Here is a 10,229-nt window from a genome sequence, read left to right on the forward strand (position 1 = left end):
TACCAGGTGGTAAAAGCCTCCCAATTTAAACGCTGAGCAACTTTTCCTTCTGCTGATCTCCAGAGACAGGTGAGTGCTCTTAGCATCTCAAAAGAGTGAGCTTCTGCATCCTCAGCTTCAGACGTGGTTGCCTTTAAAGTAGCTTTCAGGACTGCCTGTTCCCTTTTTCTGCCAGAGACATCAGTGAAATAAAGCACTGAATCTCTGCCAAAAGTATAATGGGCAAAAAAGCCATGCTCGAGCTTTGTCTTAGAATAGGGATGTCCCAGTGCTGAGTGCATGAGGAACTTTCACTGTTACCTGAGAGTGAAGTATGAACTACCAACCTAAAAGCTTTTCTCTCCCTAAAATACTAGAAAAAAAGTCCACCACAATGAGGGAGATCGGCTCCAGCCACACAGTACAAAACATGCCACATTCCTGCAGTATGTCTGCCATTAAAAAAAAAAAAAAAAAAAAAAGAGGAAAAAAAAGGATAAAAGGGGGCAGGGATTGTACCTTGTGACCCTGTCTGCATCCCTGCAAGTGTAGACATCAGAGTAGGGCACTCCAGCTAAAAGGGCAAACTGGAGCCAGGGAAAGGGTGGGGTGAAGAGCAGGCACGTTCAACAGTTCTTTATTTCTACAGCTGTATAGGAAATTTTAGTTGTTGGCAATCTGCCTTGGCAAGACACACCTCGTCACCCTTTCAGTGCAGTGAGAAAAGAAAAGATAAAGGAAGCTAAGTAAGAACCCTCTGTAGATTTAGCGACCAGTCCACCTGGAGCCAGAGGAGGGATGAAATGTGGTGTTTGAGTATCTCCTTTACTCTGGCTATAGGCTAGAGATTTCTGCTCTACCCTTCAATTGAGGAATAGCTGTTGGCCTAAGTGCTGGAACAGCAAAATCATTAGGACTGTGAAACATACAGACAGGCTAGATGCTTCTTCCTTCTCGGCATGGGAAAGAGCTCAGCTGAAATATTCTGCCCCATTTGGACACTGCACTCCACGGATGGAGCCAAATGGAGATAGTCTTGAGGACAGCAATGGAAACTAATCTCAGGTCCAGAAAACCTGACGTAGAAGGAAAGATTGAATAAACTGGGGCTGTTTAGAGAAAAGGATTGAGAAGAGACTTGATAACAATGCGTAGGACTGAAAAAGAGAAAGGAACAAACTGTTTTCCAGGCTTTTTGTGGACAGGATGAGAAGCAATATGCTTGAACTACAGCACAAGAAATATGGGGGAGAGTGCTCTAACAAAGAAGAAAAAAAAGCAGAGGTCATTATGGGTGGTATTTAAGAAAATATCAGACAAACCACTATGAGAAGTGATGTTAGTTTAATCAATTCTTCCTTGGTACAGGGAGTGGACTTTATAACATTTGTAAGTCTTTTGCTTGAGAAAATTCCAAATGAGAATTGTTGTAGGTTTTTTTGTTTGATTGTTTTTTAATTTAAAATAAAGAAAAAAGAAAAAAAAAAAGGCTTGAAGAGACAGAGCTGCATACAAAAAGCCTCCTATATGTGCAAAGGAACCAGGAGACTTATGACCACCCCCTGCTCATGTGAATCCTTACCTCTGATGACCAGCCCAAAGACAGAGAAATTCTTCCAGAATAGGCCACCATCCTTTTCCTGTTGGCCAGACAGTGTCCTCATCCTCATTTGACTGCAGGAAGCACATTCTGGCAAGCAAGACAGTATAAGGAATGCAGGCATGTTAATTATTAGAGCTTCAAAAGATACAAGTTCCACTGGGCTGAATTCCAAAGCTCTGAATTAAATGAAAACTTCATCTTGATCTCCCTTAGCCCGCAGTGTGTCGTTAGTGAAAAAATATATATAAAAATACACCTAGCTGCTTTACCAATGCAAAACAACAGCACAAAACATTAGAAATATAATATCATTTTTAAAGCAAAAGCTTTTGGTGGGCAGTACTCCTTCAACAAGCTTCCTCTTCACTGCTGTTATAAAAATTTAACAAGAAAATGTCATTGCAATGCTTACACTGCTCTCCATTTAAACAGATGTAAATACATCTCCCCTTCCTCTACTGCTTGTTAGGAACTCACATCTCAGTTCCTGTGCTGTAACCACTCTACGTAATGGGTGCCACTGAGATCCTGAAGGACATAAGTAAAAAAAAAAAAAAAAAAAAAAAAAAAAAGATAATTTCAAAGTATTTCAGAAATGAGTTCCCCTGCCTGTAGCTTCCCATATTTTCACACTGTAGTTTTTTTTTATGTTTCTGCTCAGTTTCTTGCAGGAGAGTACATAAAACTGTTATTCTGCTACTTGCTTCCCTCTCTGTCTAAGAAATCCTGTGAGAGAAGCAAGAAAAACATCAGATGTGTTCATTCTCTGGCTGCTGAAAAGCTTTTATTCTAGACAGCAGAGTTAGGAAAGGCAGCATAAATATTTCTACTCCTCTGCCTACTTAGGTTAAGAGAGCACAATCCTGGACAGAGATTCAGAATTTGGTCTGTCTTACCTATTGTGATAAACATTGGAAAAGTAAGGCTGTTTATATTACAACTAAGCATCAGATGGCTCATCTAATAAGATGTTAGATCAGACAGTATTTAAGGAAATTTGGGTGTCACAAAAGGAAGAATAATTCTCTCATGGGAGCCTGGAAGCCCAGCTACCATCAACACTATAAAATAGCAGAATCTCATTCTGTACCCAAAAAAGTTGTGGTAGTTGTTTTTTTCTCCCATTGAATGAGGGGGGAAATCATGGGAAAACTGACTCAGCTATGGGGGCACACCTCTTCAGTTCATGCAGAGAAGAAAACTTCTCCTTGCTAGTCTGTTGGTGCAAGCTGTCGAACGAGAGAAGGTGCAAAGCACCAGGTTTTTCTACTCTTTAGACACTCAGCTTGTTTTCTGAACTACCGCTGCTAAATAAGCGCCTTTGCTAAAGGTTAAAATCTCTGCTATTCACTGCTAGACTGTGATGTGTCTCTTCTCAAGAGAGCTGTGGTACATCTTTGGACATGCCACAGCTTACAAGTCAGAGCTCCTTAACTACTACACTTCTGTTTCTATCTTGCCAAATGGTCTGGGGCAAGTCACCTCAACCTTCTGGGCCCTAGTTTTCCCACACGTGAAATGGAGTTAATGAGACCTCTTTGAAGCCTTTACAAATGGATGACTGAAAAATGCCACTTACTATTTTCAGCTAATTTTTCCAGCAGTTCTTAAAATTGCTGTAGACCCCATCTCACAAAAGTTCAGCTCATTTTAAAAAAGAAAAATCAGAAAAATTCCAGCAGTACTGACTCTCAAAAAAATCAGGTCCAAAACTAAGAATCCAATGAAAATCCTGAGTTTTTCATTTAATTAAAGTACAGACAGCTAACTCAAATCCCACTTCTTACCTCACTAACGACTACCAAGAGTTCCTCAACACCCACACAAGGCAGGGTTTGCTGTATGCAGGGAAAAGAAAAGCTGGAGGGAAATCTCTCTAGGATCTATGAAAAACATGGATAATGTGCTCTCAACACGTTCCAAAAGCATAAAGGATGAAAAACGGCCTTTCAATATAGCCAGGAGTTCAAGTATTATGAGAGCACCATTAAAATACACATCTGTACTGCACCACTGAGGCAGAGCATCACAGGATACATCAGTGTGCTACTTCACTGGTTTTAATACAGGCACTGCTATGCCCTGGCTGTGCTAGGGCTATCTCCTTATGACTTTACTTTTGCTATCTAAATGTATACATAAAGTGCTAGAAGTACAATTTGGTGTATAGAAAAGAGATTATAAGAAAAGGTTATTTAAACAATAGCAATGGATAATTACCCAAATACAAAGTTATCTCCACAATTATGAATGACTGTGCAACTGTAAAAACAAACAAACAAACAAACAAAAAGGCCTAGTATTTATCAGCACAGGCTTTTATAGTAGGGCTGAAAAGTGAAAACCTATGCAACTTGGATTAAGCAGCACAGTTAACCAGCAGCGTTGGCTGCAGTCTTGCGGATTCCCCAAAGGAAAAAGAGACAAGCACCATTTGGAAACACATTGTACACCTGCTGTTCTGTGCACATAGCACTGTAAAACACGAGACAAACCACCAAACCTAGCTTCTCTTACGGGGAAAGGTTTGAACCAGGTCTTTCAAGAAAGCAGAATATCCTATCTTCAGCAAAGTGGAAAATCACTGATATCCACTGCAGTACTGCATCCCCAAAATGCCATTTTTAGTAGTTTCATGTACAACTGGGGCCTACGTGATCATTCTGCATATATTCACCTGTGTATTCAAACCAATGATTCCAATGAGATTTCCAACCAGCTTTAAACACTGGTAGACTTGTGAAAGATAGCTGAATTCCTCCTCTTTTTTTCATGAAAACAGACAGATGGGTAGAGATACTATCACAGTCCTGGCTCTGAGAAAACACGCAGTTGTGAGTTCATGATATGAGAGAAGCCTCATGGGAGAAAACCCTTATATAAACATCCCAACGATGGGAAAAGCTTTGCCTGGGGCTCACATCCTCTCAGATAGTGAAAGTCAATCACCCATGAGACAAAAAACCATAGGAAACCAGGCTCCATTACTTCTGCTGCCACAAAATTGTTTAACAAAATGGCTATTCCAGGCATTCTGAAGAAATGCACTGTGCTGTAGGCATGTGCAAGTCTGGATGACTTTTTTTCCCCTTTTTCACTAAGTGCTTTTCTTTTCATTAAACTATAAATTGCGTACCTAACTCACTATGGAATGTCCTCACTGCAGTAAATAGGAAGACAAATAAAACAGTGACCTGTGAAGCACCCAACATGAGAGCCAAGCGAATGTTTGCAAAACCAAACCGTGACACAAGTCTACTGAGAGCAACAAACAACGAACAATTCAAACCTCTTGCCCACTTAGCCAAAAAGTGATGCCTTACTTTTTAATGAGTAAATCTTTAGCAGAAAAAATATGCCAAAAGTCAAGCTATTCGGAATTTTCCTTTCAGCAGTATACTGTGTCCTAAAATTTTCTGCAGTTGTTTTGCATACTGAAACATCTGAAACCTGATTTATCATCAGAGGGCCAGTCTTAAAATTCAGTTGGAAAAAGAAACAACAACCCAACAAGTCTATTTTGATGCCTTACAGCTGGTCACCTCACAATTGAGGCATACAAAGTCATCAGCATGCATAACTCTATTGCTTATTGGAATTCTTACTCCATTTGGGAGAAGAGGAAAGTTAGTAACAAAACTCCCTCTTCTTGATTTCTTGACAGTAAACTTTCTTGAAACACTAAAGCAAATTACAAAACTGTAATAATCTACCCATCGAGTTCTGGATTTAACACATATGTATAAAACACACCCTTAAAATAAACAAAACTCAAAAAAAAAAACCCATCACAACGCCCTAGAAATCTGCAATACATGACTGCATCAGCTTTCATAACAACATCCTAGACACTTTGACCACAGTCAAGGAATTGAATCTTTTCGGGTTCCCTAGGATTGTTAGGCTGAAAAAGTAAGGCCTTCTCTTGTGGCCTGTTAGTGTGGCTTTACATTGGTTTATATTTTTCAGATCTGCATCATGAAACAGGCTAGACATTGAAAAAAAAAAAAACAACCATCCCAAGTTCACCTCAAACCATTTGTCCGCAACCATAAATCTTACCCGGTTCTGGCTGAAAAGCCTCATTAAACGGGAGGGTGAAGGAAGCAGCAAGTCCTGTATGTTAAAATATGACCACTGGAATGGGTAAAGATCCACCCACTGTTCACAACAGCAGTCACTCCAAGGATTCACCACTCTCCCATGCCTGTCATTATTACAGTTCTTCCTCATCATTTCATTTTTATAAAGAAACTGTTGAGTGCTGCAGTCACACAGTATGGAACAAATGAGTTTCCTTGGGTGAGTCCCTTCTTCATATTGTTTCTGGTTAGTAAGACTGCAGGAAAATAATTTCTAGCTACATCCAGACCAAAACTCAGGCGGAATAGTATTTTCTTTAACCCTCTTAAGCCCCACTCTGACAATATTTTCTCTTCTCTGGTTTTAAGTCCTTCTCCTCTTTCTTTCTGTCTCTTTTTGAAAGTCTCCATAATTGTTCACTTTGCACCTTAAAAACTGATTTAATTTCCTGCCCCCTTCCCTCAGGCCTGTGACATCAGAACTGCTTTCAGCTTATTCCCCTGCCATGGGACCTGCTTTGCATATGCATATGTTATGATAAATATCTTTCTTCAATGCTTACAGATCATTCATCAAGCCGACCTGTAATCACCTGACATTCACTCTTTTCTTATTTTAGTGTCTGCAGTGATTTTCACTGGTATGTTCCCCAATCAATCATCTTTGCCTGTAAATGGCTAATTATCACCAGACCTATCACCAGCTAAAGCCTGTGGTATCTGAGCATCATTACTGTCAGTCCCTCCACTATTTTTTAAATCACATGACATCATATTCATATAAGCTGATTTCATACTTTGTATCCTACATATTCCATATTCCTCCACTGATTTCGGCCATTATGTAAAAATAAAACAGTCAGCTGTGATGAGGCCTGCCAGTGACATAAACAAGCGCTGTGACTGGAATGGAAATAGCTATATGTAGGCGCATATAAACTGAGAAGAGAAACAATCTGTAAGAGTCAGGCATCCTGCGAAACATGAATTAAGAGCTAAGTGCTCCAAGGCAGATATCTGATCCTGCACATTCCAGGCTATCTGGGACCTTGATCCTATGATTCGCTCCATCCCCCTCTTGTATCTCTGTAAATAACGTTTCTGAATGTGAACCACCCTGCATCTGGCACAGGACTGCTTGTGCCAAGCTGACTACACCCTTCCCCTGGGGCATAAGGTCATGAATCACGATAAACACAGCAGTATAGGAATTTCACACCATATAAAGTGATTATTACAAGTAATAGCAGTGATTACTCCAAAAACATTTCAGAAAAAATAAGGGAAAAAAGTCAATTCGATATGCAGACACTGTAATTAGGCTGTAGCCACCAGTTATCTCTTTACTCAGCAGGTTTAGTTTTCCCTTCTTCTGCTGCTGCTTTTTCTCCAAGGAAGCTTAACCCCCTGCAATCCTACCCAGTGGACAAACATCATTTAAATTCTCTGCCCCTGCAGCACAGAACTCTAATTCAGTTCCTTTCCCTGCTCCCCAGGAAGAAACAAGCCGAGAGGGTTCCTTGTGGGGTACATTCATTCTGCTTAGTAGCTTGAGACTAGTCAGACTTGGAGAGTGTCCAAACTATTCCGTCTCGTAGCTCTCCCTTATGCAATTGCTCCAAGCCTAATCCTACCGAGAGCAGGCTGTCGGAAGAGATCCAGCCTTCGTGGGTCTGTGTGTCCTTCTGATGCATGGCACGGATGGCCAGCCATAGAGAAACACCCCGTATTTGCAAAGATGTGGAGAACAGCTTTTCTCCAGCCTCCCTGTTCTGCCCAGCTCACGGGCAGACGATCTGCGTGGGAGCACACACAGCTGGAGCAGAGGAGCAGCTGTTCAGTCCCAGTTTCTGCAGCAACCCTCAAGGTAGGCTCACCTTGTGCTTTTTTCCACTCCAGCTTAGTTGCAAGTACCACCATGAAGTAGGAAATCTTGACGCCTAGTTGCAAATCACACACCTGCCTTAAAGGCCTCGTGCCCCACACAGGGAGGTGCCACTCACACCATGCTCACCCCTCTGTGCAATCAGCTGTGCAACACCAGGCACAGATTTCTACATGATGAACACAAATCTCTTTCCCTCACTCTCAGTCTTTTGGCAGGAAAGTTTACTTACAGGCTCAGGCTTTCTACATTTAGAAAATCATCTTCAAAGATGAAAATTGCATGCAGGGACTTTCCGGACCCTTCAGTACTATTGATAACAGCAACAGCAAGAGCATGTATCCTCCTCCATGTGTTCCTTTGGGCTCATCTTAAAAATACCCAGAGCACAAAAATAAGTCACGCCTGAAGGTCAGTTAAAATGAAATCTTCCAAATGGTGTTGAATGTACCCTGATAGATGCAGCTGAGAGGACAGGCTGCGGTTTATTTTCAACACCTTTCATATCTTTCAGCACTTATGCTGATGGCAAAGAGGAGCCAAAACCAAAAGATTCCAAGGGGGGGCACACATCACAGATCTCACTCTTCTGTGTAGGGAATCCTTAAGATGGCTAAAGAAAACAATACCTACAACTTTCCTTGCCATTCAGCCATAAGAAGAGTCCAGCTGCTGCTGAATTTACAGGTTCTCAGCAAAGAAGGCTGCTATGGACCAGCTGCCCCACTGGTGCCATCATCTGCAGCTGGATTAAATATATAGCACATGGGAGACTGCTGGCATGCATGAATTTCAGATTTCTATTTCTTCTGACAAATAAAACCTTTTACTGTTTTATTTCTCTAAATACATTCTGGATATTTGTATTTGTCCTGTGCAGCTGTGAGAAGCTTCCTTGACTTCATATAGAAGTTACACATCTGTTACATTTGCCATCTGCTATATTCACAGAAAAGTGTAATACATGAAAATAAAATGGAGATAGAAGCAAACTAAATGAAAGTAGAAAATTAAAATCTTTTTTCTGGGGCAGAAGAAAGTTATTAATTTTAGTACTTGCTATTCACTAATAAGCTTGATGGTTTTATGGTTGCCAACTCTATACCCTTTCCTGTTTAAATGTTCTCCCTTATCAGTCACTTGGAGTCTAAGGACTTTCAACACTGGCTTAATTCTGTCTTGCCCTCTTTTATGTTCTCTTGTCAAGACAGCCATTATCTACTTGTCTTTCCATCTGTGGCTTATTTGCTCTGTCAAGCCAACAAACCTCTCTTTGTCAGCTCCCCTAGGTCACATCTGGGACTTCTTTCGTATGTGTAACTAGACACAAAACCAGTGACTTTAAGCTCACCTGCAGAGCCCTCCGCCTTTTACAAGGACATACCTCACATCTCCTGTACCTGCTCAGTGAACATCACAGCAACTTGTATTCCTCCTGTTTGGCAGTCTTTGGGTTGTGGTTTTCCTGGAGCAAGAACAGTCTAGCCACGTCTAGACTGTTCAAACTAATAGGGCCTGGGGAGACTATGGTGGGCCCGGGCCATAAAATCACAGAGTGGTGTGGGTTGGAAGGGACCTCTAAGATCATCTAGTTCCAACCCCCCCGTTGTAGGCAAGGATACCTCCCTCTAGACCAGGTTGCTCAAAGCCCCGTCCAGCCTGCCCCTTTAATGCTTCAAGGAACCTTGTGGAATTGGTTGTATGGCCTCTGCCATGGTTTTGGCTTAGATCTGCCAACTCTCACCCAGGCAATACATGGGCACAGTTCAAGTTTGGGCACTGGGGGATCATGCCCAATGTTATTTGAGAGAGAAACATATTTAGCCGTATGGGTGTGAGCTGTGCCATGTCAGCATAACAGAGAATAAATAAATCCTAGCAAATGCTACTGTAAATACCTGTCCTTCCAAAGGGACTGCCTAAGATGCTTGTGTGCTCTGCTTACCCCACAGGGGATCTCAGTCATGACTAAGGTCTCAATGTCTGAACCTCAAAACCTGAACAGCAGCAGTGTTTTGCTATTTCTGAGGTCTTATGGGTGATTGAAAAAGTTTTTGCTTCCTCTCGATCTCATATTACTTTCCTAGTCAAAACATTGCTACATCATGCTTTCATACGCCCAGCACAGAGATGAGCTCAGAGATTCTTCCTAACACCACTTCTTAAATCATCTCATCCCATGATATAAAGGAGAGAGGTTTACAAAACAGTATTTATACCCATGCCCTCATTCTGCCACAATTTAACACCATTTTCAGAGTTGTGCTGAGATCACTGATGGTATCATGTGCAAACAGGACAATAAATTATAAACCCATCATTCGCCTTTAAAAGGCACAAAAGCACAGACACACAGCAATCCTAAGTACATGTTTTTGTCAAGCTGCGAAAGGCAAAGTTGTTTTTAAGCTTCTGTCAAATAAATGCTGCTGTGAAAATGTCTGTATATTTAAAATGTCTAATATTATTTCAGTTATCTTCCTCTTAAGTCTCTACTTTTTAATTATTTCTCCAGATAAAGTTAGAAATATTCACAAAAGCTAGTCATAATTAAGTTTGCAGAAAGACATATTTAAAAGCTGCTAAAATTAAGTTTCAATAGCCACTATATTTTCAGGAATGGTTACTTTAGTTACCAGGTTTGGACCCACCATGATAAATCTACACAGGAGTAACTTGT

General features: G+C 41.0%; 1 long non-coding RNA gene across 2 annotated transcripts in view; it reads right to left on the minus strand.

Annotated features, from left to right (window-relative positions):
• LOC104909634 (uncharacterized) overlaps window positions 1-7,954 on the minus strand; it is a 38,153-nt gene extending 30,199 nt beyond the window's left edge. For both annotated transcript variants that reach the window (XR_014882094.1, XR_792476.4), the window contains exons 1-2: window positions 7,782-7,954; window positions 1,562-1,669 (exon numbers count right to left, since the gene is read on the minus strand). This is a non-coding gene — a long non-coding RNA (uncharacterized LOC104909634). The remainder of the gene's footprint in view (window positions 1-1,561; window positions 1,670-7,781) is intronic.
• Window positions 7,955-10,229: the final 2,275 nt, after the last annotated feature.

Source organism: Meleagris gallopavo, chromosome 2 (genome assembly GCF_905368555.1).
Source record: "Meleagris gallopavo chromosome 2, MGAL_WU_HG_1.1, whole genome shotgun sequence".
Taxonomy (NCBI): domain Eukaryota; kingdom Metazoa; phylum Chordata; class Aves; order Galliformes; family Phasianidae; genus Meleagris; species Meleagris gallopavo.